Genomic DNA, 26457 nt, shown 5'->3' on the forward strand with positions numbered 1-26457 from the left:
TATGGTGCGATCTATGATGTCTCTCACTGATTTACCACTATCATTTTGGGGTTATGCTTTAGAGACGGCTGCATTCACGTTAAATAGGGCACCATCTAAATCCGTTGAGACGACACCTTATGAACTACAGTTTGGCAAGAAACCCAAGTTGTCATTCCTTAAAGTTTGGGGTTGCGATGCTGATGTGAAAAAGCTTCAACCTTATAAGCTCGAACCCGAATCGAAGAAATGTGTCTTCATAGGATACCCAAAGGAGACTGTTGGGTAAACCTTCTATCACATATCTGAAGGCAAGGTATTCGTTGCAAAGAATGGATCCTTTCTAGAGAAGGAGTTTCTCTCGAAAGAAGTAAGTGGGAGGAAAGTAGAACTTGACGAGGTAATTGTCCCTTCTCCCTTATTGGAAAGTAGTTCATCACTGAAATTAGGTCCAATGATTCCTACACCAGTAAGTGAGGAAGCTAATGATGATGATCATGAAACTTCTGATCAAGTTACTACCGAATCTTGTAGGTCAAGCAGAGTAAGATCCGCACCAGAGTGGTATGGTAATCCTGTTCTGGAAGTCTGTTACTTGACCATGACGAACCTACAAACTATGAGGAAGCGATGATGAGCCCAAATTCCGCAAAATGGCTTGAGGCCATGAAATTTGAGATGGGATCTGTCGACGACCTGGGATCGGGGGTCCCCAGACTTGCCAGCCTGCGGCCCACAGCGTGGCTCCATCAGCAGCCCTGTACGGCCCATCTTCACCAGCAAACACTCAAGACCCCCGCGATGGGCCAAGCCTCACGAGGCGGACGATGCTAGACCATCTCAGGGGCGACCTCACCAGGATGGCTCGCGAGGGGCGGAGAGATCAAGGCAAGGGACACCTCGCAAGGTTTGTGTGACACAAGCCATGACGATTGGAGCCAGGCGGGCGCTAGGCGGGCGCCAGCGCGTGCAGTGTCCTTGTTTCCTCTTTGGTGCTGAAGGGGAAAGCATAGGTGAGGAGTCCCGAGGCATCAGACAAAGGTTTCCATATCAGTGCAACGAGACCAAGACCAGCAGGACGATAGGACGGAGGTCACCATGGAGCCCAAGACGACATCACCACCAGAGCCTTTGGCAGGCCAAGACTACTTTTGTCAGGATAGCTTGTACTAGCTGCCCCCCTTCAAATTGGCTGGTCTGGGATCCCTTCCCAACTAATATTTGGGAAGAGGACCCGGGCATCTATATATAGGACTAGCCACCACCGTAGGGAGGTAGTCTGATCTGATCTGGGACCGGATTCATCCCACCAAAGCCACCACACTCACCAAGCACAAGAACACCTCTCCTCAGGAGACAGTTCTTCCCTTGTAACTATTCATCCTCAGCCCAAGAGGCAATCCACCACACCACACTAGAGTAGGGTATTACACCACATTAGTGGCCCGAACTAGTATAAACTCTTGTGTCTCTTGTTCTTTGGGTTCGTCGAGCTAGGCCGTGAGATCATGATTTGTGCAAGCTAGAGAGGGGGAGAGATCTTTGTGCGCACCCCGGTGTTCGAACCTCAAGGGTTTTGCTAGAACCCGACATCTGACATTTGGCGCGCCAGGTAGGGGTGCGCCAAAGCTTTGCCCCCCTGACGGACTCGCTTCTTCGACCGGCTCTCATGGACGCCGCCGCTTGTCCGACTGGATCGATGGGCGCCCTCCACGGCGCCATGGGGTTCCGGGCCTTCACCCCCGCCTTGCGGCGGGTGCGGTGGCCGCACAAGTTCAAGTTGGAGATGCCGCCCCGTTATGATGGTGCAGTGGATCCGACAGCCTTCCTTCTGGCATATGAGGAGGCCGTCCTAGAGGCCAAGGGTGATGGTAAAGTCATGGCCAACTGGCTCCCAATGGCCCTCGCTGGCGTGCCGCGTGCCTGGCTCCTCCATCTATCGGAATCCTCTGTGGCCTCCTGGGAGGAGCTGTGCGACCTCTTCATCGCGCGCTTTGGGGGACCAGCGCTCCCAGTCGTCGCAGCTCTCCTCGGTGGCTCGCAGGAGCCACCCTAAAACCGTCACACCAAGCCATTCTTCTGCCAGATCGGCGCCGCCTCCACGCGGCAGGGGGCTCCCCCGGGTTAGGCGGCGCCCAAGGACGACCTGACCTTCGACTCAGGGGATCACCCTGTCACGACTATCGGTTCAGGCGTGCTCCCGATGCTTTGCACGCCCACCATCACCAAGACCCTCATCGACGGCGGAGCCAGCCTAAACATGCTCTCCGTGGAGGCTTTTAGTCTCCTTCACGTACCACTGGAGCGGCTCCGCCCCAGCAAGCCCTTCTCCAGAGTCAGCAGCGGCTCCTCCAACCCCCTGGGGAAGATCCGTCTCCCTATGACCTTCGGCACACGCCACAACTACCACACCAAGCTAATCGACTTCGACATCGCCCGCATCGGCTTACTGTACAACGCCATCCTCGGGTACCCGGCGCTGGCCCAGTTCGTGGCAGCTACCCATCCCGCCTACAACCTCATGAAGATGCCAGGAAGCAAGGGCGTCCTCACCATGGCCGGAGATGCCAACGAAGCCTTGGCGGCCCTCAAACTCTCCTTCAGGGCCGTGGCGGCAGCTTGCCCGACCAACAAGGTCGTGCCCAGGACAAAGGGCGCTGCGCCAACCAAGAAGAAGCAGCTATTCACTCAAGGTCAAGCCAAGACGAAGTAGATACCGGTAGATGTGGACAGGGCCTCTGGAGCCACCTTTACTATAGGTGCTGACTGAGGGAGTCCTGGACTAAGGGGTCCTCGGGTGTCTGATCTATTGGATATGGGCCGGACTGATGGGCTGTAAGGATACAAAGACCGAAGACTCCACCCATGTCCGGATAGGACTGTCCTTGGCGTGGAAGGCAAGCTTGGCGACCAACTATGAAGATTCCTTTCTCTGTAACCGACCTTGTGTAACCCTAGATCCCTCCCGTGTCTATATAAACCGGAGGGCTAGGTCCGTAGATAGGCCAAATCCTCATAATCATAGCCAGACTAGACTTTTAGGGTTTAGTCATTACGATCTCATGGGAGATCAACTCTTGTAATACTCATATTCACCAAGATCAATCAAGCAGGATGTAGGGTATTACCTCCTTAGAGAGGGCCCGAACCTGGGTAAAACATTGTGTCCCCTGTCTCCTGTTACCATCGATCCTCGACGCACAGTTCAGGACCCCCTACCCAAGATCCGTCGGTTTTGACACCGACATTGGTGCTTTCATTGAGAGTTCCACTGTGTCGTCCTCAAAAGGTTTGATGGTCCTTCAATCATCTACAATGATGTTGTCCAAGGGGAGGTCTTCCTCCCCGGATAGATCTTCGTGTTCGGTGGCTTCGCACTGCGGGCCAACTCGCTTGGCCATCTGGAGCAGATCGACAACTACGCCCCTGGCTGTCAGGTCAGATTCGGGAGCTTGAACTTCGTCGTGGATATCCGCGGAGACTTGATCTTCGACGGATTCGATACCACGACAATCGCTCCCCATCACCTCGATGAACATGACTTAGATCTGTCATCGGGCCATACCCAGCAAATTGCACCTATAGCCGCTCTGGCCTTAGATCCGGAGCAGGTCGCGCCATCCGAGGACATGAAGCTTAACCCCGCCACGGAAGCCGCAGACTCCACAGCGTTGGAGCCGCACACAGACCTAACCTCTGGTAATGTCTGTGTCACCAGAACCTCGGGCTCGTTTCCGGTTAAAAGTTCCGAACTATGTGTGTCCGCACATGTCGAGCATGATGATCGATCGCCGAATTCAGTGCCGTGGACATCTTTCGGCACTCACCCTTGGGTGATGTGCTGAATTCATTAAAAAATCTATCCTTAGTGGGGGATTCATAGCCGAACTATATCCGGTTTGAACTAGAAGCTGAGGACAGGGAATTTTGCTCCCCACCCGTCACCCACTTCATAGCCACTGTCGAAGATTTAACTGACATGCTCGATTACGGCTCCGACGATGTCGACGGTATGGACGACGATGCCGGAGAAGAAGAGGCCCAGGACCCAGTATTCACCAGACGCTGGACGACCACTTCCTCGTACGATGTATACATGGTGGATGCACCAAAGGAGAACAACGGCGATGACAAAGAAGATCCAGTTCAGGATAAACCTCCTGAGATACAATCAAAATGCCGGCGTCAGCGGTGCCGCTCTAAGTCACGCTGCAGTAAAGATAGCAACACCAGCACAGGAGAAGATAATACCCCGGAAGGTGCCGAAGACAACGAAGACCCCATTGACGCAGCTACCGAACATGATCAACGGGAAGATGGGCAGGTTAGCCTTGGTAAACAGGCCATGCACGAGGACTCGGAGGACAGTAATTATCTTCCGCTCTCCGAGGATGAGGCGAGCCTCGGCACCGAGGATTTCATCGTGCTTGAGGAACCTCTGGAGCAGGAGCGCTTCAAGCGCCAGCTAATAGCCACTACAAGGAGCCTGAAAAAGAAGCAGTAGCAGCTTCAAGCTGACCAAGATCTGCTCAACGATAAATGGAATGACGTCCTAGCAGCCACAGAATATGGACTCAAGCACCCGGCCAAAAGCTACCCGCAAATTACTACCTCGGTTTGACGATGAGGCGCCCGAACACATACCACCATCGCGCAATGCGGCTGACCAACCACCACGTGGCCGGGACAAATCGGCAACTCAAGCTGAACACGAACCCGCCCTGCCTCATTGCAAACGCAGAGGTAAATCAGCTCACGGTCATACATATGACCTTCGACATGACCTAGACAATAATGGAGGACATACCAGATCGATCCACGGATCGCGAGGACGTGCGCCGACATGCGACGATGGCCATCTGTTCGGACATGACAAATCTAGTCATGCGCGGGCTGAAAGACGCAGACGGACCCCATCAGAGCTATGTCGCGATACGACCCGATATAGAGGCACCGCACACCCTCATTGCTTCACCGATGAAGTCATGGAACATGAATTCCCAGAAGGGTTCAAACCCGTGAATATAGAATCATATGATGGCACCACAGACCCCGTAGTATGGATCGAAGACTTCATTCTCCACATTCATATGGCCCGCGGTGACGACCTTCATACCATTAAATACCTCCCCCTGAAACTCAAAGGACTAGCATGACTCTGGTTGAACATCTTGCCCGAAAACTCCATCGGCAGCTGGGAGGACTTGGAAGAAGCCATCCTTGATAACTTCCAAGGTACATACCTTCGACCTCCGGACGCCAATGACTTAAGCCATATAGTTCAACAACCCGGAGAGTCCGCCAGGAAATTCTAGACCAGGTTAGTCGACTATCCAGATGCCGAAGCCCTAGCGGCCTTTAAACACACCATCCGTGACGAATGGCTCACCCACCACCTCGGCCAAGAGAAGCCAAAGTCCATGGCGGCCCTCATGGCACTCATGACCCGCTTTTGTGTGGGCGAGGATAGTTGGCTGGCCCATAGCAAAAACAATGCAAGCGACGCCGGCACCCCTAAAGCTAAAAATAGCAACGACCAGTCTTGACACAACAGGTACAAACCTCGAAATAACAATGAGAACACCGAGGATACGACGGTCAATGCCGGATTCAGTGGCTCTAAGCCTAGTCAGCGGAAGAAGCCGTTCAAAAAGAACAATTCGGGCCCATCTAGCCAGGACCGCATACTCGATCGTGCGTGCGAGATTCATGGCACCCCAGACAAAGCACCCAATCATACCAATAGAGATTGTTGGGTTTTTAAACAGGCCGGGAAGTTAAATGCCTAAAACAAGGATAAGGGATCGCAAAGCGAAGACGACGGCGAGGAGCGCCGGCCGCCGAACATAGCGGGACAAAAGAAGTTCCCTCCTCAGGTCAAAACGGTAAACATGATATACGCTACCCACATCCCCAAGAGGGAGCGCAAGCGCGCGCTTAGGGACGTCTACACGATAGAGCTAGTTGAGGGAGTCCTGGACTAAGGGGTCCTCGGGTGTCTAGCCTATTAGCCATGGGCCGAACTGATGGGCTGTGAAGATGCGAAGACCAAAGATGGCACCCATGTCCGGATGGGATTCTCCTTAGCGTGGAAGGCAAGCTTGGCATCGAATATGTAGATTCCTTTCTTTGTAACCGACTTTATGTAACCCTAGATCCTTCTGGTGTCTATATAAACCGAAGGACTTAGTTCGAATACGGGATACTCATGATCATATCCATACAAGCTAGACCTCTAGGGTTTTAGCCATTACGATCTCGAGGTAGATCAACTCTTGTAATAATCATATTCATCAATATCAATCAAGCAAGACGTAGGGTATTACCTCCATAGAGAGGGCCCAAACCTGGGTAAACACCGTGTCCCTTGTCTCCTATTACCATCCACCTTAGACACATAGTTCAGGACCCCCTACCCGAGATCCGCCGGTTTTGACACCGACATTGGTGCTTTCATTGAGATTTCCTCTGTGCTGTCACCAAAAGGTTTGATGTCCCCTTCAATCATCAAAAGTGACGCCACCCAAGGAGAAACTTTCCTTCCTAGACTGATCTTTGTGTTCGGCGGCTCGGCACTGCAACCAATTTGTTTGGCCATCTGGAGCATATCGAAAGCTATGCCCCTGGCCATCAGGTCAGATTCGGAAGCTTGAACTACATTGCGGACATCCGTGGAGACCTGATCTTCACCGGATTCGAGACCGGGGTAGCCGCTCCCGGTCACCCTGATGATCATGACTTAAATCTATCATCAAACCCCATCCAGGAGATTGCTCATGTAACCGCTCTGGCCCTAGATCCGCAGCAAGCTGTGCCATCCAAGGATGGGAGGATCAACCCCGCCACGGAGGCCAGAGATTCCACGGTGTTGGAGTCGCACACAGACTTAACCTCTCACGACATCCTTGTCACCGGAACTCCAGACTCGTCTCCGGCCGTACGTTCCGAACCACGTGAGCTCGCGGACGCCGAACTTGATCGTTTATCGATCTTCCAGTTCAGCGCCGTAGACATCTTCCAGCACTCGCCTTTGGGCGATGTGCTAAACTCATTAAAGAACCCGTCCTTAGCGGAGGACCCACAGCCGGACTATATCCGGCTCGGACCAGGGGCTGACGGCGGAGAATTTTTCTTCCCACCCAACACCCACTTCATAGCCACGATTGAGGATTCGACCGATACACTTGATTACGACTCCGAGAACATTTTTGATATGGACAACGATGCCGAAGACAATGAAGACCCCGTTGATACAGCTAATGAACAAGATGAACGAGAAGATTGGTAGGTTAGCCCTGGTAAACAGGCCACGCACGAAGATTCAGAGGACGACCATTACCTGCCGCTCTCTAAGGATGAGGTGAGCCTCGGCACCGAGGATTTCATCGTGCCTGAGGAACCTCTTGAGCAGGAGCGCTTCAAGCGCCAACTAATAGGCACCGCAAGGAGCCTGAAAAAGAAGCAGTAGCAGCTTCAAGCAGACCAAGATCTGCTCAATGATAGATGCACCGGAGTCCTGGCCGCCGAAGAATATGGCCTTAGTGGCCCAGCCAAAAGCTACCCCAAGAGTAGATTGCTACCTCAGGGCGACGACAAGGAACTCGAGCCCGTGCCATTATCGCACAAGGCGTTAGGTCGACCACATCTTGGTCCAGGCAAAGCGGCAACTCAAGCCGAACACTAGACCGCCCCACCTCGCCGTAAAGGCAAGAACAAAACAGCTCGGGGTTGTGCATACGACCGTCAACAAGACTTGGGTAGTAGAGCAGGACAATCAAGAGCGACCTACGGATCGCGAGGACATACCTAGACACGCGACGACGGCCACCTATTCGGACGTGACAAACCTAGCCACACCCGGGCCGAAAACCGCAAATGGACTCCATCAGAGGTACGTTGAAGTGGGGCCCAACATAGAGGCGCCGCACACCCTCTTTGCTTCATAGACGAAGTAATGGAGCATCAATTCCCAGACGGGTTCAAACCTATGAATATTGAATCATACGATGGAACAACGGATCCCACGGTATGGATCGAGGATTTCCTCCTCCATATCCACATGGCCTGTGGGGATGACCTTCATGCCATCAAGGACCAGCTCGGTACTGGTTAAACAGTCTGCCGGAAAATTCTATTGGCAGCTGGGAAGATTTGGAGGACGCCTTTCGCGACACCTTCCAAGGAACATATGTCTGGCCACCAGACGCTGATGACTTAAGTCACATTGTCCAACAGCCCGAAGTGTCAGCCAGGAAGCTCTGGACTAGGTTCTTAGTTAAAAAGAACCAAATCGTCGACTGTCTGGACGCGGAAGCCCTTGCCGCCTTTAAACACAGCGTCCGGGATGAATGGCTTGCACGCCACCTTGGTTAAGATGGACCTAGATCCATGACAACCCTTACCGCTCTAATGACCCGCATTTGCGCGGGAGAAGACAACTGGCTCCCTCATAGAAGCAATAGCGCCAGCGACTCGAGCACTTCCGAAATCTGAGACGGCAATGGCCAGCCACGATGAAGCAAACACAACAGTCGCAACGATAATGAAAGATCACGCAAGCTAGTGGTCAACGCCGGATTCAACAATCCCAAGCCCGGTCAACGGAAAAAGCCATTCAAGGTGAACAAAGACGGACCATCCAACCTAGACAGGATATTGGACCGACCCTGCCAGATTCAGGTCCACTCCAATAAACCAGCTAATCATACCAACAGAAACTGTTGGGTCCTCAAGCAGCCCGGCAAGCTCAATGCTGAACACAAGGGAAGGGGGCTGCCAGGCAATAGGGATAACAGAGTGGTTCACTAGCCAAATGCCGGGGGCCAGAAGCAATTTCCCCCAAAGATCGATCAAATCCGGAGCAGAAATAGCAGTTCGGCTTCCGTTGTCCATCTCATATACCCATTAAAACTATACCGCGCATACACAACAACGCACTTAAGATACCATGGGCATTGGCCGAAGCATAATACGGACAAGTCTGCAAGCACTCCGGTAACATTTTTATCTACTTTCATTTTTCTTTCTTCCTCACCTCTTAAAAACAGGTGGCACAAAGGAGAAACATCTAAGACCGACTCTAGCGGAGTTCGGATCCGTACACTCACCTACGGGGCTACTTCCTTCAAGGATTCACCTCGCTGAGGACATGCGGCACAGACGTACGACAGGAGGTCCAAAATAACTTTTTGTAGACCGCACACTTTTTCGAGCGTGTAACATGCCTTTTTCCTCTGCCTTCGACCCAGGGCATATCAAATGGCCAGGGCCGTGGCCATTATATATATATCAAGTAATCTTTGGCATATTGCTCAGGTCCCAATTCACATTACCCATATTAATTATCCGCGTCTTTCCGCAAATGAATACGCCTCCTATGGTTGTTTCATAGATATACCCTGGCTTAAACTTGCCAGGGGCTCGGTACGGGAACAATTGAGTTGCCAACAAAGTCCGAACAGCTTTTACATCATACTTCGGCGTCGCGAGTTTGGCCTTATATGCATCAGCTCCGAATCATGTCTTGGGTCAATAGTTGGGTTGTCCGGCTCCTATGCTTTCTATCCTACATTCAGCTCTATCGACTAGGGTAGTAAAGGGAGAACTACTGTGATTGTGCTTCCGGTTCACCTCGCTTAGCACCTCAGTAGAGAAAGCCGAAAACTGACTGTCATGATGCGGCGAGAGCTGGTCAACCATTTGATGACTTATCAGAATCTCTAGCGATTCCTCTGTGTCACACGAAGGACCTATTTTTAGTCAAATATGTACACGCATCATATGAATAAGCCGCATACATACCAGGGGCTGTGTCATAGACCCACCATAAAACTCCTATGGCTAAGTGAAAGTGTTAATGCCCTATAGTCTGGTTGCCTGGTTTGCTGCATTGACACCTCCTTTACGGACCAAGACATTGGGTGAAGAGTGATCAAATGCTTTTCCGAACACCCCTGTACTTCCTACGAGGGGGCTGAAGCTGACGACTGGAAAACTTCCAGATTATATTAAAACGGCCGCATAGGAGGAACACAAACTTTCGAGCAATATATAAAAACAGATTAACTATAAAATTGTCTCGTACAATTCTCATACACCTCACTCGAACATTATGTCTTTCGAGCACTAACCATCTATCAAGCAGGTGACCACTAGGACATCTTCAAAATAATGCTCCGGTTTCTGACGGTCCTTGCCCTTGGGTGGACTCTTCACCGCAACATCGATGGCCTTCATCTTCCCCCAGAATGTCTTGACTAGGGCAAAGGCCATCCATGCACCCTCGATGCACACCGACCGCCTCACAGCATCGATACGTGGCACTGCATCAATAAGCCGATACACCAAGCCGAAGTAACTATTCAGAGCAGGCTCAATTGGCCCTAACCAGGTTATGACGTTCTTCATGGCAGCACTGGATATCCTATGAAGCTCGGCCCACCGGGACATCTGCTCATTTAGCAACAGGGGCTCTTCGACACACTGAATTGTGACCAGAAAAGCTTCTCCGTTGCATACCCCTCTCGCGCCTAGGAAAACTGCGCCGCATCGGAAGAACTCTTCGACAAGTCTAAAAACTCATCTGGGGAACTCCACAATTGGTTAAGCTGAGCATAGTTCAGATCGCCGAACTTAGTCTGTAGCAAAAATGGCTCACCAGCCGCAATCTCCCTAGCTTGCCGGATCTCCTCACGAACGGCTCTGGATTCAGACCGCGCTTCTCTCGCCTCTCGTAAGGCCTTGTCAACTTCAGCCATTTTGGCTTCATTCTCCTTCTCAAGTAGTTCATAGCGGCTAGCAGCATTTTTTAGTTCGAGCACCATCGTGGATATCTTGTCCTCGTCTTAACGTCGAGCAGCTTGTTTGGCTTTTAACTCAGCCGATGCCTTTTCGGCAGCCGCATTACTACACCGGGCCTGCTCCTTGGCCCGGGCCAGCTCCGCCCAAAGAATTTCAATGGCGGCAGCACCATCTGCAGCCATGCATATTACAATATATAAATTTTAGCATCATGCTTATATCACAAAAATGTATGTGAAGGGCTGCCCCGAATACATAACTTGCGATTCGTCAGGACGCATATTGATTAACGCAATGTCATCCCCAGCCATATCAAGCTTCCGTTGCAGCTCGGCAATATCCGTAGTCTGGGAAGTAGCCAGGTGGGAAGCAGCATGTGTTCAAGTTAATCATATTAGTCCTTGAATATTTCTTCTTGATCCTCCGTTCGCCTCCCATGGGAAGCCAACCCGAGTCTCAGGGGCTACTATCTATACATAGGTGTATTTTGTGAATAAAACACAATTGCACATATTACAGTACAAACCTCAAAGCCTCTTAGTACGCTCGCAAAGGCCTCATCCAATCCGATCTTCGCGGACTGGACCTTTTCAACCACCGTGCCCATTAAGGTATGATGTTCCTCTGAGACGGATGCCTGCCGCAATCCAGCGCCTTCGGGTCTCCGTAGGCTGCCGTAGGAGTACGACCACCCTTTGAAGGGATCCGTTCATACGTATCCGGCTGTATAGCGGATTGTCCTGGGCCCTCATTGTTGTTCCCCGGACCCTGGGCCACCGAAGTATCACCTTCGGGTAATGTCGTCATCATCCCTTGCACCACTTGTTGGTCAGGGGAGACCCTCCGCGAGGACACCTCTAAGTCGTCCACCCTATTGGACGGAGAGGCCGGTGGGGGCGTCTCGCTTTCCATCATCTCTAGGACAAGGTCCCCCAAGGAAGAGGATTGTTGAGGAAGACTGCGTTTTGAGCTGCAAAAACAAAATATATATACTCCAGGCATTATAAGAAAGGAATGGGACATGTTTAAAACAGCCTTGTTCACTTACGATTTGGCCTGAGGCTTCTCCTCGTCAGGAGACTGCGCTTCGACGTCCTCCAAGCCCGAGCCACCCACCTGAGGCATCTTGCCTCGCTTAGGGGCCTGCTTCTCCAAATCTTCGGAGGCGGCCCTTCTCTTCCTAGAAGGAAAGGAGACAGTGGCCCCCCTTCACTTTTGTCTTCAGCTGAGGGGATTTTAATTCCTTCGGACACAGTCCGATGCACCCTTGGAATAGGTGCCATCTTTGGTCCTCTCACTCTCCGCCTCGCCCTCCTTCACAGGCATCTGGTATGGTGCCAGGGCTAGCATCCTTGTTAGAAGAGGATTCACTGGGCCCTCGGGCAGAGGGGCCGAACACATAATTAGTTCCACCTTCTTTATCCAACCCTGGAAGAAGATAGCTTGCTCAATACCATATTACGGTATTCATAATTACAAAGTGTTCGGGAGCCGAGTGATTACTGGGGTATCCGGACGGTTGCAGTTAAGGCCAGCGTCTTCGGTAGTGTCCGGCCAATGTTTCTGCTTCCCGAAAAATAACTTCCACATCCCTTTGTGTATGGTGCCGAAGAAGTGTTGGAGGGTTTGTGGTCCTTCTGGATTAAGCTCCCATATGCGGCGAGACCTACGCTGGCATGGCAGGATTTGGCGAACTATCATCACTTGGATCTCGTTGACAAGATCGACGTCTCTCTCGAGGAGGGTTCGGATGCGGCTCTATAAAGTCTGCACTTCATCAACTGATCCCTAGTCCAGCCCCTTGTTGACCCATGATGCAAGTTGTAACGGTGGGCCAGGACAAAATGTGGGTGCAACTACCCACTTAGTGCGGCGGGGCTCCGTAACATAAAACCACTCCTCCTGCCAGTGATTGGAAGATTCGGTACAAGAAACATTTGGCCAAGGAGTGCTGGTGATTTGGCTTTTCATAGCACTGCCGCACTCCACCTGTTCCCCATCGACTACCTTTGGCTTCACACTGAAGGTCTTGAGCTATAAGCCGAAGTGTGGGTTGATTCGGAGGAAGGCCTCGCATGTAATGGTAAACGCTGAGACGTGGAGGATAGAGTCCGGGGCTAGGTCATGAAAATCTAGTCTATAATAAAACATTATCCCCCAGACGAAGGGGTGAAGAGCGAAACCTAGCCCCCGGAGGAAGTGGGAGATGAACACGACCCGCTCGCCAGATCTGGGGGTCGGAATCACCTGTAGTGGAGCAGGAAGCCTGTGGTGGACCTCCGCAGTCAAGTATCTGGCTGCCCGAAGCTTTGCAATATCCTCCTCTGTAACGAAGGAAGCCACCCACCGGCCTTGAAAGTTGGGTCCGGACATGATGGGGAGGCTTGAAATGATGAAGTCGAACCTTGGGTGCTAGGGCTCGAGGTTGGGAAGGCTGATGAGAGGTTTGGCATAAAAGGACAGCCCTTGGTTCCTTAATAAAGGCCACGGGTATTGAATGCCTTGTCCTAAGCCTAAGAACATGCCTATTCGTAAGGAATCTTTCCTGCAGGACGGTTGGGTTACCCACGATCGTATTGATGAAAATCCTGTAATTAGGGGACACGATCTCTGCTTTGACAAGGCGTGCTAATGAAAACCACGCCCCGAAACATGGAACAGCGGGACGGGAAATGGTTTGAAATAATGACCGAGAAGCGTGATGTCACATTACTAAAGGTTGTCAGCAGATCGGATTCATAGAATACTATACTCTCTACGGCTGTATGTTACATGTCTGGACACGATCAATTCGTCCGGATACTATTTTGGAGTACAGAAGGAGGAACTCGCCTTGCAGTGCCGAAGACAGCACTACGCGCCGGATACCTTGTCATTGAAGCCAGGTTCAGGGGCTACTGAGGGAGTCCTGGACTAAGGGGTCCTTGGGTGTCTGGCCTGCTAGCCATGGGCCAGACTGATGGGCTGTGAAGATGCGAAGACCGAAGATGGCACCCGTGTCCGGATGGGATTCTCCTTAGCGTGGAAGGCAAGCTTGGCGTCGAATATGTAGATTCCTTTCTTCGTAACCGACCTTATGTAACCCTACACCCTTCTGGTGTCTATATAAACCGGAGGACTTAGTTCAGATACGGGATACTCATGATCATAGACATACAAGCTAGACCTCTAGGGTTTTAGCCATTACGATCTCGAGGTAGATCAACTCTCGTAATACTCATATTCATCAATATCAATCAAGTAGGACATAGGGTATTACCTCCATAGAGAGGGCCCGAACCTGGGTAAACATCGTGTCTCTTGTCTCCTGTTACCATCGACCTTAGACGCACACTTCGGGACCCCCTACCCGAGATCCTATGGTTTTGACACCGACACCAGTCGCCCCAAAATTTAATCCATGGTCGTCATGCCCGATCACTTTTGATCGCCGTGATCATCTGACCAGTATCCGTCATGGCGGTTCAGCCGCACTGGTCCTGGACCCAATAATTGATGGGTTCCACCTGACGCGAGTCCTGAGGGAGGTGGCAGTAGCCTCAACTTGCTCTATCAGGATACAATGTGCAAAATGGGCATTAACCCATCGCGAATCAAGCCCACAAAGACCACCTTTAAAGGAGTCATACCGGGTGTAGAGGCCTGCTCCACGGGCTCAATCACACTAGAGGTTGTTTTCGGGTTTCCTGACAACTTCCGAAATGAGGAGTTAATCTTCGGTATCGTCTCCTTTCGCAGCGGCTACCATGCACTGCTCGGACGAACTGCATTTGCTTGATTCAATGCGGTGCCACACTACGCTTATGTCAAGCTTAAGATGCCCAGACCCCATGGTGTCATAACAGTCAATGGAAATACGTAACGCTCCCTCCGCATCGAGGAGCACACCGCTGCCTTAGCGGCAGAGTACAGGGCGGCCTTATCAAGTAGAACCTCAATTCGGCAGCCGATCCCTCAAACACTGTCAACAGAGTCTGAACCATGCCGCAGAAGGACAGCTTGGCTCGTCAGGAGCTCGACTAGCAATTTGGCCTCTGTCCCCGTCCTGACCAAGTGGCGGCCAAAGTACCGCGCGTACATAATTACGCACTAAAAATACCATGGACCCGAATGGAGGCATAATCATCTTGTGATTCGCAATACGGCTCGACCGCCTCGGACACTCATACTTTCACTATTTCCCTTTTTTCTTCTATTTTCCCCTTTTTATAGGCCTTTTCTGGCGGCTTGACCATCGATTCCGTTCGAAGGATAAAAACACCAAGACAACAAGAAGCATGGACGTACTTGGAAACTCTTAGGTGGTCTCTTTAATGATCCCTTTACCTATCTTCAGGACCCACATGTAGCTCTCTCTTGGTGAAGGCATAGTAAATAACCCACCCGCAGCCCAAATTTTCACGGCTCTAGCTTACCACTGGTTCTTCCTTTTTCTTTATTTTTTTCCTTTTCCTTTCTGATAATTCTATCGGATAGCACCTGTACACTTGGGTGTGTTTCAATTTGCCAGGGGCTTCATAGCGCCCCACAACATGGCAACAAAAGTCCGAACAATTTTACAGTATAGTTTGGCACCCCGAATTTAGCACTATATGCATTGGCTCCGAACCATGTCTTTGGTCAATAGTTGGGTTGCCCGGCTCCTGTGCTTGCTACCTTACGTTTCGCTATATCAGCTAGGGTAGTAAAGGGAGAACTACTACGATTGTGCCTTGGCTTACCCAACTGTGCACCTCAGTAGAGAAAGCCAAAAACTGACTGTCATGATGCGGCAAGAGCCGGTCAGCTCTTCGGAGGTCTCAAATCCTCAGAGATTTTTTCCACATTATGCGAGGGATTGGTACTTACCCTATCAAGTTTTTACAGCATCCTAGTCCAGATACTAGGGGCTGCGCATATATTTCTATTGTCAGACTCCTATGGCTAAGTGAGAGTGCTAAAGCCGCATAGTCCGATTACCTAGTTCGTCGCGCTAAACACCTCCAAGGACCAAACAATTGGATCAAGAGTGTTTAGATTACATCCCGAACATCCCCGTATTTCCTACATGGGGGAAGAGGCCAACAACTGGCCAACTCTCAGATTTCACATAAAACGGCCACACAAGAGGAGAAATTTTTTAAAGCACTATATTACATAAAAGTCTTGTTTCATCATACAAGGCAAAGACAACATGAATGTATTCATTCGAAAATAATGTCTTGCCCGCACTGCGTTGCTACAATGCGAGACCCCTCTAGGACATCTACAAAATAGCGCTTGGGTGTGCAGTGCTCCTTGTCCTCTGGCAGCTGCTTGGTCAGCTTGACGGCGTCCATCTTCGCCCACCACATCTTGCAGCGGGCGAAGGCCATGCGCGCACCTTCAATACAGGTTGATCGCTTGACGGCGTCCAACCGAGGACAGGCGTTCACCAGCCGCTTCACAAACCCGAAGTAGCTGCCGGGCATAGCTTCGGCTGGTCACAACCGGATTATCAAATCCTTCATGGCTAGTTCGGCCACCCTATGCAGCTCCACCAGCTTTTTCAGTTGATCGGTGAAGGGCACGGGATGCTCTGGAGTAAGATACTACGATCAGAACAATTTCTCCCTGGAGCTCCCTTCTTCGGCTTGGAAGAACTCCGCGGCGTCAGACACACTGCGCGGCAGATCTGCGAAGGCCCCTGGAGAACTCCAAATCCGGCTTAGTAAGAAATACTTCTTCTTTATATATTTGCTTTGCATAGTAAATGTCTTACCCGCCGCGATCTTCCTGGCCTCTTGGATCTCCTGGAGGGCACCCTGGGCTTCAACCCAGGCCGCTTCCGTGCTTTGACGAGTCTTGGAGAGTTTGGTCTCTCAAGCCGAAACATTGCCCTCCAGGGTCTCATACTTCTTCACTGCATCCTGGAGCTCTTGCTGGACCTCGTTCAGCCAGGCCTTCAACTTCTTGCAAGCGGCCTGCTCCTTGACAGCTTTCCCCTCGGCTTCGGCCAGGGCCTTTTTCAGGGCCTCGACCTCGGTCATCGCCCCTACACATATAATGATACCACGGTCAGTATACATCATTTACTCTTTCCGAATATATAACCAGCCATTGCATACCTTGCTGGTCTTCCAGCTGCTTCCTTGCTTGGTCGAGTTCCTGCTCGGCCCGCTCCAGTCTCTGCTTCAGTCCAGAAACTTCGGCAGTGTGAGAGGTCGCAGCCAGCAGTGAGGCCTACTTATTCACATCAAACACATTTTAGTTAGTTCCCTACGAAATTTTATTGATCCTCTGGCCGGCCTCTCTTTCCGAACACCGGACAGTGTCTCAGGGGCTACTGTCTATATTGGGATTTTCTCGGTTAAATGCTACTTACCTCAAAACCTGTCAGCAGGCCGCTGCAGGCTTCGGTCAGTCCGCTCTTAACAAACTGAACCTTCTCAATCAGTGTACCCATAAGGATACAGTGTTCTTCCATAATGGAAGCGCCTCGTAGCGCTTCCAATAGATTATCCGGCGCCTCTGGTTGGACAGAGGTCGCCGGTGGGACGGGCGCGCCTCCTTCTCTTGATGGAGGCCGCCTGTCGGACTCCGGGGCTGTATGGGTCTCCGAATCTGTGCTTAGAGGGGGGCCGAATTGAGCACGGCCCGTCAGTCTCCATGGGGGCCTGTTGCCCCATGTGTCCGACGGCCGAGGTATGGCCCTCTGGCGCCGCCTTGACGGCCTCCCGAACCTCTTCCTGGCCTGGGAAAGTCCTTCGGGACAACAGCTCAACGTCTCCCTTGGCCTTGGGAGAGTAAGCGGCCGGCGGTGTCCCGCTGGCCATCTCCTTTGAGTCCAACGAGCCTCTTGATGAGGATCGCTCGGAGCTGTCGTGAGCCGGACTGCAATAGCATAATTAATATTGTCAATACAACAAAGAGGAGAGGTTAGATTTATGGGCATGTATGAGTCTTAGCACTTACGACGCAGCCCGAGGCTTAGTGCGGGGGCGTCGCTCCGGACTGCTATCGACGTCCCATGCGGAGCTGCCCACGAGTGGGCCTTTCCCCTTCTTGGACGCCTCTGCCTCCAGAATTGTGGAGGCCGCCCTCTTCTTCCTCCCCCCATCAGGGGGAGAATCACTCTCCTCCTCCTCATCGTCGTGGCCTTCGGACATCGCGTCCGAAGCGCCCTTGCGGTGGGGGCCACTCCGGACCCCCTTGGCCTTCCTTGTGGCCTTCTTCGCCGGCGCCGTATAGGGCGTCGACACCAACATCTTCGCTAAACGCGGGATGACTGGTTCTTCAGGCAGCGGAGCCGGACACTGGATCCACTTCGCCCTCTCCATCCAGTCCTGAAGAAGCAATGATAATAACAGCTTAGATATCATCCTTGAAACAAGCAAGCAGGGGATGCGTTAAAAATAACATACCTCGTTGGCGAGGTGGTTAATGTCGTGCCCGCAGTCCGAATCTGTGGCCGGCGGTGTCTCGTTGTCCTTGAAGAGCAGCTTCCAGGCGTCTTCGTGAGTGGTTTCGAAGAGCCTCTTCAGGTTATGGTGCTTCTTCGGATTGATCTCCCATAGAGGGAGGCTTTGGCTTTGGCACGGGAGAAGTCGGTGAACTAGCATCACCTGTATTATATCGACAAGTTTGACATCCTTGTCCACCATGCTTTGAACGCGCGTTTGTAGCGCTATCAGCTCATCTGGCGAACACCAGTTCGGGCTCTTCTTGATCCAGGAGGTGAGTCGCAAGGGATCGCCAGAGTTGAATTCAGCAGCTGCGGCCCAGGTGGCGTCACGGGGTTCTGTGATGTAGAACCACTGTTTCTGCCATTCCTTTATAGTCTCCACGAAAGTGCCTTTCGGCCAGGAGACATTGGTCAGCTTACTTATGATGGATCCTCCGCACTCCGCGTGCTGGCCATCCATCACCTTCGGCTTCATGTTGAAGACCTTGAGCCACATCCTGAAGTGGGGTTGGATGCGGAGGAAGGCCTCACACACGACGATGAACGGTGAGATGTTGAGGAAAGAGTTCGGGGATAGATCATGGAAGTCTATCTTGTAATAGTACATCAGCCCGCGGACGAAAGGGTGGAGAGGAAACCCTAGCCCGTAGAGTAAATGAGGGATGAATACCACCCTCTCGTTGGGCTTCGGTGTGGGGACGACTTGCCCCTTGGTTGGAAGACGGTGGGCGATTTTCTTCGCCAAGTACCCGGCCACCCGAAGCTCAGTAATGTCCTTCTCCTTGACGGAGGAGACCATCCACCTGCCTTGACCTACAGATCCGGACATGGTTGAGTGCTAGCTTGAGAGGGAAGAAGATGAGAACATGGGCGCTGGATCTCAAGAGTGGAAGGGAAGAGGAAGAGAGAAGGCGTGGGAGAAGAAGGGGGGATCCTTATCCCCTTATAAAGGAAGTGAATATCGAACGCCTCCCAACTCGCCCTAAAACTCGCCTATTCCCAAGGGTCGTGTAAACGACACGGTTGGGTTACCCACGCCCGCATTGATGAAAATCCCGCAATAAGGGGACACGATCTCTGCTTTGACAAGACGTTCCAATTGAAACCTCATCTCGAAGCGTGGAACATCGGACAAAAACGGTTCGATATAGTGACCGAACAGATGTGATGTCATCTTGCAAAAAGTTGTCAGCAGATGGGACTCGTGAAATACTATATTCCTTGCGGTTGTGTGTGGTACTTGTGTTGCAGATCGGGACACCTCCATTTCATCCGAAGACTATCCTGGAGTATTCGGAAAGTAGAACCCGCCTTGCAATGCCGAAGACAATCTGCGCGCCGGACACATCGTCATTGAAGCCTGGTTCAGGGGCTACTGAGGAGGCCTGGACTAAGGGGTCCTCTGGTGTCTGATCTATTGGATATGGGCCAGACTGATGGGCCGTAAGGATACAAAGACTGAAGACTCCACCAGTGTCCGAATAGGACTCTGCTTGGCATGGAAGGCAAGCTTGGCGACCAACTATGAAGATTCCTTTCTCTGTAACCGACCTTGTGTAACCCTAGATCCCTCCCGTGTCTATATAAACCGGAGGGCTAGGTCCGTAGATAGGCCGAGTCCTCATAATCATAGCCAGACTAGACTTTTAGGGTTTAGTCATTACGATCTCATGGTAGATCAACTCTTGTAATACTCATATTCATCAAGATCAATCAAGCAGGACGTAGGGTATTACCTGCATAGAGAAGGCCCGAAACTGGGTAAAACATTGTGTCCCCCGTCTCCTGTTACCATCGATCCTAGACGCATAGTTCGGGACCCCCTACCCGAGATCTGCCGGTTTTGACACTGACACCGACCTCGCCCCAGATCAAGAAAGGGAGTTGGTGGACTTTTTGCGGTTGAACAAAGAAGTATTCACCTGGGAACCCAAGCAGATGGTTGGGGTTCCGAGAAGAGTGATCGAGCATCATATGAGGGTATGCCCCAACGTGCGCCTTGTGAAGCAAAGGGCAAGGCGGCAGTCCACGGAGAAGCAGTCCTTCATCATCCAGGAAACCCGCAAGCTGGAGGCAGCGGGTGTCATTCGCGAAGTCTGGTACCCAGAGTGGCTGGCGAACCCGGTCGTCATGCCGAAGAAAGGAGGGAAGGAGCGCATGTGTGTCGACTTCACCAACCTCAACAAGGCTTGCCTTCAAGACCCATTTCCGCTATCGCACATCGACTAGATTGTCGACTCCACCGCCGAGTGTGATTTGCTATGTTTCCTGGATGCGTTCTCAGGCTACCACCAGATCAAGATGGCAGTGGAAGATGTGGAGAAAATAGCTTTCTTGACCCCATGCAGGGTGTACTACTACACTTGCTTGCCATTCAGACTGCGCAACGCAGGAGCGACCTTCCAACGACTGATGCACATCGCCTTGGGGCGGCAGCTCAGGAGGAACGCAGAGGCCTACGTCGATGACATTGTGGTGAAGTCTCGGGAGGCAAGAACTTTGATTTTGGACCTGGAGGAAACCTTCGTGAGCCTGCACCAGGTGGACTTGCAGCTCAACCTGGATAAGTGCATGTTTGGTGTTCCTTCCGGCAAGCTGTTGGGCTTCCTCGTGTCCCATAGGGGGATCGAGGCTAATCCGGAGAAGCTCAAAGCAATAGAAGATATGGGCCCACCACAAAACCTCAAGGAGATGCAGAAGCTTGCAGGCTGCATGACTTCACTGGGGTGCTTCATCTCCAAGTTGGGGGAGCACGCCTTACCGTTCTTCAAGCTGATGAAGAAGAAGGGCCCATTCGAGTGGACCCCCGAGGCCGACTTAGCATTTCAAGACCTCACGAGATACTTGACCAGCCCGCCGGTGATGGTGGCACCCTATCGTCGTGAGCCGTTGGTACTCTACCTGTCAGCCACACCGCACTCCGCCAGCGCGGCATTGGTGGTCATCAGGGAGGAGCCCCAAGTCAAGAGCTCGTCAAGTGGAGTTTCCAAGCCAGATGAGGCAGCTCAGCACCAAGGTGATGCTCGTGAGACATCGGCTGCCCCGGCTAGTCATCAAGCCCAGAAGCTGGGGACCCACAGGGAACACCTTAGCCCTTGGGGGCCAAAAACACCATTAGCTCTCCCGCCCTCGTCGAGCACCCAGTGTACTTCGTCAGCACAGTGCTACGAGATGCGTGAGCATGATACCCCATGCCTCAGAAGCTCTTGCTCGCACTCCTGGTGGCCTCGCGTAAGCTGCACCACTACTTCCAGGGTCACCCCATCAAGGTCGTCTCAGCTTACCCATTAGAGAGAGTTCTTAGGAGCCCCAATGTTCCAGGAAGGGTCACCGAATGGAACATCGAGCTGCAAGCGTTTGAACTGGAGTTCAGCACAACCAGGGTCATCAAGGGGGCCGCACTCGCCGACTTTGTGGAAGAATGGACCGACACCCCGGAGCTCGAAGCAGGCGAGAACCGATCCCTCTCCTTAGGGAGTGAAGCGCTGGATGGCTAGGTCATGTACTTCTGTGGCGCGTTTGCACACCAGGATGCGGGGGCTAGAGCCGTTCTCATCTCGCCCACTCAGGATAAACTTTACTATGTCGTGCCTCTTTGCTTCCATCGGGGCGACAAGGTATCCAACAACATCGTAGAGTACGAGGTTCTCATCGCCGGCATCAAGGCTCTGGTGGCCCTGGGGGTGAAATGCCTCACCATCAAGGGAGACTCGCAACTCCTCGTCAACTTCTCCAACAAGGTGTACGAGCCAAAGGATGAGCACATGGAGGCATACCTCATGGAGGTACGGAAGATGGAGAATCCTGGGCCTGGAGCTGCAGCACATGCCCCGTGGCACCAACAAAGAGGCCGACGACATCGCTGAAAGAGCATCCAAGCGGCTACCCCAAGAGCATTGTCGGCGTTCTGGGAACGGGGGTCCCTAGACTTGCCTGCCTGCGGCCTGCGGCGTGGCTCAAAAGGGGGCCCAGCACGGCCCATCTTCATCAACACAGACCCAAGACCCTCGCGAGGGGCCAAGCCTCGCGGGGCGGACGACACGGAGCTTCCTCAGGCACGACCTCATCAGGCTGGCTCGCGAGGAGGCGGAGAGATCAAGGCGGGGTACCTCACGAGGTGCCCGTGATGCAAGCCATGACGACCAAAGGCGCCAGGCGGGCGCCAGCCGCGCAGTGTCCTCCTTTCCTCTTTGGTGCAAAGGGAGCAAGCGCAGGCGAGAGCATCAAGCAAAGGCACCCGTTTCGGTGCAACGAGACCAAGACCAGTCCAACGGCAGGGAGGAAGTCATTGTGGAGCCCAAGCCAGCGTCACCACCAGAGCCTTTGGCAGGTGAGGACCAACTTTAGTCAGGATAAGTGTACCAGATGTTCCCCTTCAAAATGGCCAATTGTTGGCGTCCTTCCCGCTCAATATTTGGGAAGAGGCCCAGGGCCTTTGCCTATAAATAGGACTAGCCACCCCCAGGGTAGAGGGGCAATCAAGAAGGGAGAATCTAGAAGCCAAGAGAGAAACTAGCTAGGATCGGATCGAGTAGCATCACACACACACAGAGAGAGGGGCGACTGAACTCCTCCTAGCAGTTCATCCCCCCAGCCAAGAACAGACCCTCGCGAGGCTGTTCTTCCTTGTATTGCTCATCATCATCAGCCCAAGAGGCAATCCACCACACCACACACTGGAGTAGGGTATTACACCACAACGGTGGCCCGAACCAGTATAAACCCTGTGTCTCTTGTGCTTTTCTTTCCATAGCTTAGATCTTAGCGAGGCGGAGGGGTGCAGGTAAGTAGAAGGCGAAATCTCCGTGTGCACCCCAGTGTTCGAACCTCAAGGGTCTGCCGGAACCCGAAATCCGACATTTGGCGCGCTAGGTAGGGGTGCGCCGGAATCCACCTTCTACTGCTTCGTGTCCCGTCGCGTCGTCATCACCATGTCCGGCGACCAGGCGGGCAACCCAGATCCATGGGCGGCGTGGCCCGCCCGCGCAGAGCCGCTCGCCTCGGGCGACCCCGTGCCCCAGGCAGCTCGCGGTCCGCAGGGCGCTGTGGGCCGCGGGCGACGCGGACAGGCTTCGACAGCTCTCACACCGCGACAGGCGTGGTCGGTAGCAAGGGCCTCCAATCACGCCGCGACCACGACACCGTACACCCTTCGGGAGCAGGCGAACTCGAGGGCCGCGCCCACGGTGGCCCGAGAGCTGCTGCAGTGCAGGCTGATGGAGGGCGGCCGCGACGTGCTGCTGTAGCGGGTGGCAGAGCTCCTGGGCTTCGCCGCCTCGGGGGCTCACCCCTTCTGCACCCAGCTCCCATCTCAAGCCCAGGGCGGCCCGTGCGGGGGCTCCGCGCGCGCCCGCGGGCTCCAAGGCTACCCCAACACCGGTGAAGCTGTTGGCACCGGACCGGCGGCGGTACTGCCCCCGCTCCCAGTCCGCGAAGAAGAAGGACTCGACGCGACCCACGACCCCAGTGGACAGCCGAGCTACCACCCCACGCTGGGCGCGTCAAGCAGGACTGCGTGGCATGCGGAGCACTACGGCGTGGCCTTCGGGATGACGGCGCCAGAAGAATACGTGCCCCTCATGATGGACCAAGGACACCCTCACGAGGGCGAACAAGGCTCTCTCCTCAGCCCAAGCTGGGGGGACGAGGCGCCAGAAGCTGAGCTCTTCCAGGAGCCCCGGGACGGTCCCACTGGCCACGCTGGAGGCCACAATTATCGGGTACCGCTAATTCCTCAGGAGCAGGCATACGCTAATCATGGATTGCAGGAGGTGCGGGTCGCCACAGTGAGCCGCTGCCCCGCTCCCACAGTCTCCTACCCCTCGGGAGGAGGGCGCAGGGGGCTGTAGGAGAGGGGTCGAGATCCGACATCACCACCGTGGCGTTCGGAGCAAGGTGTTCTCAGGAGGTAGGTCCTCTGCTGGGGAGGTGCCTCAGGGCCCGCCCCTGGCGGAGGACCCATGGTCGTCGAGGGAACCGCTGGCGACCGCTCTACCCCATCGGCGGCGTCCTGGTTTCCGGTCGTCGTTGACGGCACTAGAGTGTGGTGCAAGGCGGGGCCCTCATCTGGCGATATGAAGCAAGGCCGGTACCTGTGAAGAAGGCCCAATGCCTGTGAAGCTCGCCGCCCCGTGACAGTCTCACGTAATAATGAGTGGGACTGTACATGCCCCGGAGTCTCAGGGGTGCCGGCCTCAGGCCCTGGGGCTCCCTCCCACGCCCAGTGGCAGCACTTAGCTCCGCGCTGGTGAGAAGATGTCCAAGACTAGATTAGGTGCCGGACGCGGCCTTTTGTCTGCTTTCGTCGCTTTTCCCTTTGGTTGTCACTTTCCCCCGCTGGATTCAAGTTGGATTCAAATTTGAGATTTGCGTGTGTTCGGGGAAGGGGTGCTTAGTCTCGTTCGAGCAATTTCTCGCGTTTTCATTACCACTTCGCCTCAGCTGCCTCCCCTCGTGATCCCCTCACGAGCCGGGTCAGGCCTAGCTTGCGCGCATCCCAGACTGCCGCCGCCGCGTCCTCTCAGGAGGTTTTTTCACTGCAGATCCTACGGATTCGATCAGGGAACACTCGGGACACCACAGTCTCCCACAGGCTACCTCAGGGCCCGCACGGGACAAAGGTAAACTAGCCAACAAGCGCGTCGCTTAGCCAACCACTTGGCGCGGGCGCATGTGCAATGTAACATCTACTAATACGATGAACACAAGTTTTACATGAGGGGCTCCCCCTCCCAAAATGCTCTCACAGCCATCAGGCCAAAACCAGAGTTTTCATGCAGGGTAAGGAAACAGGGACGATGCATGATCATTCGGATAAATCCCCCAATGCATCCTCAGGAGCACCACCCGAACCGTTGCTGGCGTCGCTGGACTCGCCATCGCTGTCTGCGTCGCCGCCAGCGGCGTTAGGGCCATTCACCACACCGCCCTCGTCGGCAGCCACGATCATGCCGTCGTCGTTTGAAGCGAAGGCCCTGACCAGAGCATCCACATTGTCTTCCACCCAGTGCGCCAGGTCGTCTCGGATGGCCTGGGGACTGGGGCGATGGAGGCGTCGAAATCTAAGTGGGGATCCATGTTCCGGAGATGGCTGAAGACGCGAGAAAAGGCGCGCCCGAGCAGGGCGCGGCTCCTCCCCTCCACCAACCTGTCGGCCCTGACCGACCGCGCCTCCAGCTGCGTCACCATGTCGGTGAAGAACTGAAGGTTGCCGGCGTAGTTGACTATGTGCGGCTCGCCAACAGCTGCCTCGCAGATGTTGCCCAAGGCTGTGTTGGCTCTCTCCCGGAGCGTGGTGAGCATGGGGCCATGCTCATGCTCCAGGATCTGCCGCTGACATATCTTGTCCGCATTCTAGCGCGCGATGGATTCAGCCTCCTCCACCCGATGGCGAAGAAGGAGCACCTCGGCCTAGGAGGTGGTTGACTCCCCTTGCGCTACTTCAAGGGCGTCCCGAAGAGCATCGGCCCGCCGCGTCGCTTCCTCCAGCTTGGCCCTCAAGGCAGCAGTCCTACCTTCAGCCTCGGCCCAGATCAACCCCAGCCTCTCCTCGGACTCGCGCTTGAGGTCCAAGCGCGCCATCGCCACCCGACGTCCGACCTCCTCCAGGACACGGACATCCCATGCAGCGACATCATCCTCCGCCTGCGTCACCAAGCGCTCCCTCGTCTCCAGACGCTCGTACTCGCGGGTACGTTCGGCGGCTTCCAGTGTCAGCGCCTCCTCACGCTACTGGAGCTCTGCTGGGTCGCCAGAGGCCACCTTCATTGACGCGATGGCTGCCTCGTGCAGCTCCACTTGCTCCTCCAGTGAGTGGCACCAGGCCAGGAGCTCCCGAGCCCGCTCCTCCACCGCCGGTCAGCTTCCCGGGCCTCCTCAGCAGCCCAAGATCGGGCCTCCCAAGAGGGCACTAGCGACGCCTTGGCCTCTTCGTCGTCAAGATCGCGCTGATGGCGCGCAAGGGCGATGGCGCCCTCCAGCTCGCGCCTCTCTGCAGCCAGGCGTAGGCCCTCAGCCTCAAGGCGCGCTTCTTCATCAGCAAGCTCCTCACCAAGCAGGCTCACCGCGTCAGCCGCCCTTCGAAGGAATCCTTGGCGAAGAGCGCGACGCTCCCGAGCGCGCTCGAGCATGTCTTCCACACCATCATCTGCCCCAAGCAAGCGCCGGGGGCCACAGATTAGCACTCCCCCTCCGAGCAGGGGGCTGGGGGCTGGCACCCTCGCGATGGCCGGGTACGCCACGCCAGAAGCCCGACC

Source organism: Triticum dicoccoides, chromosome 4A (assembly GCF_002162155.2).
Source record: "Triticum dicoccoides isolate Atlit2015 ecotype Zavitan chromosome 4A, WEW_v2.0, whole genome shotgun sequence".
NCBI lineage: Eukaryota > Viridiplantae > Streptophyta > Magnoliopsida > Poales > Poaceae > Triticum > Triticum dicoccoides.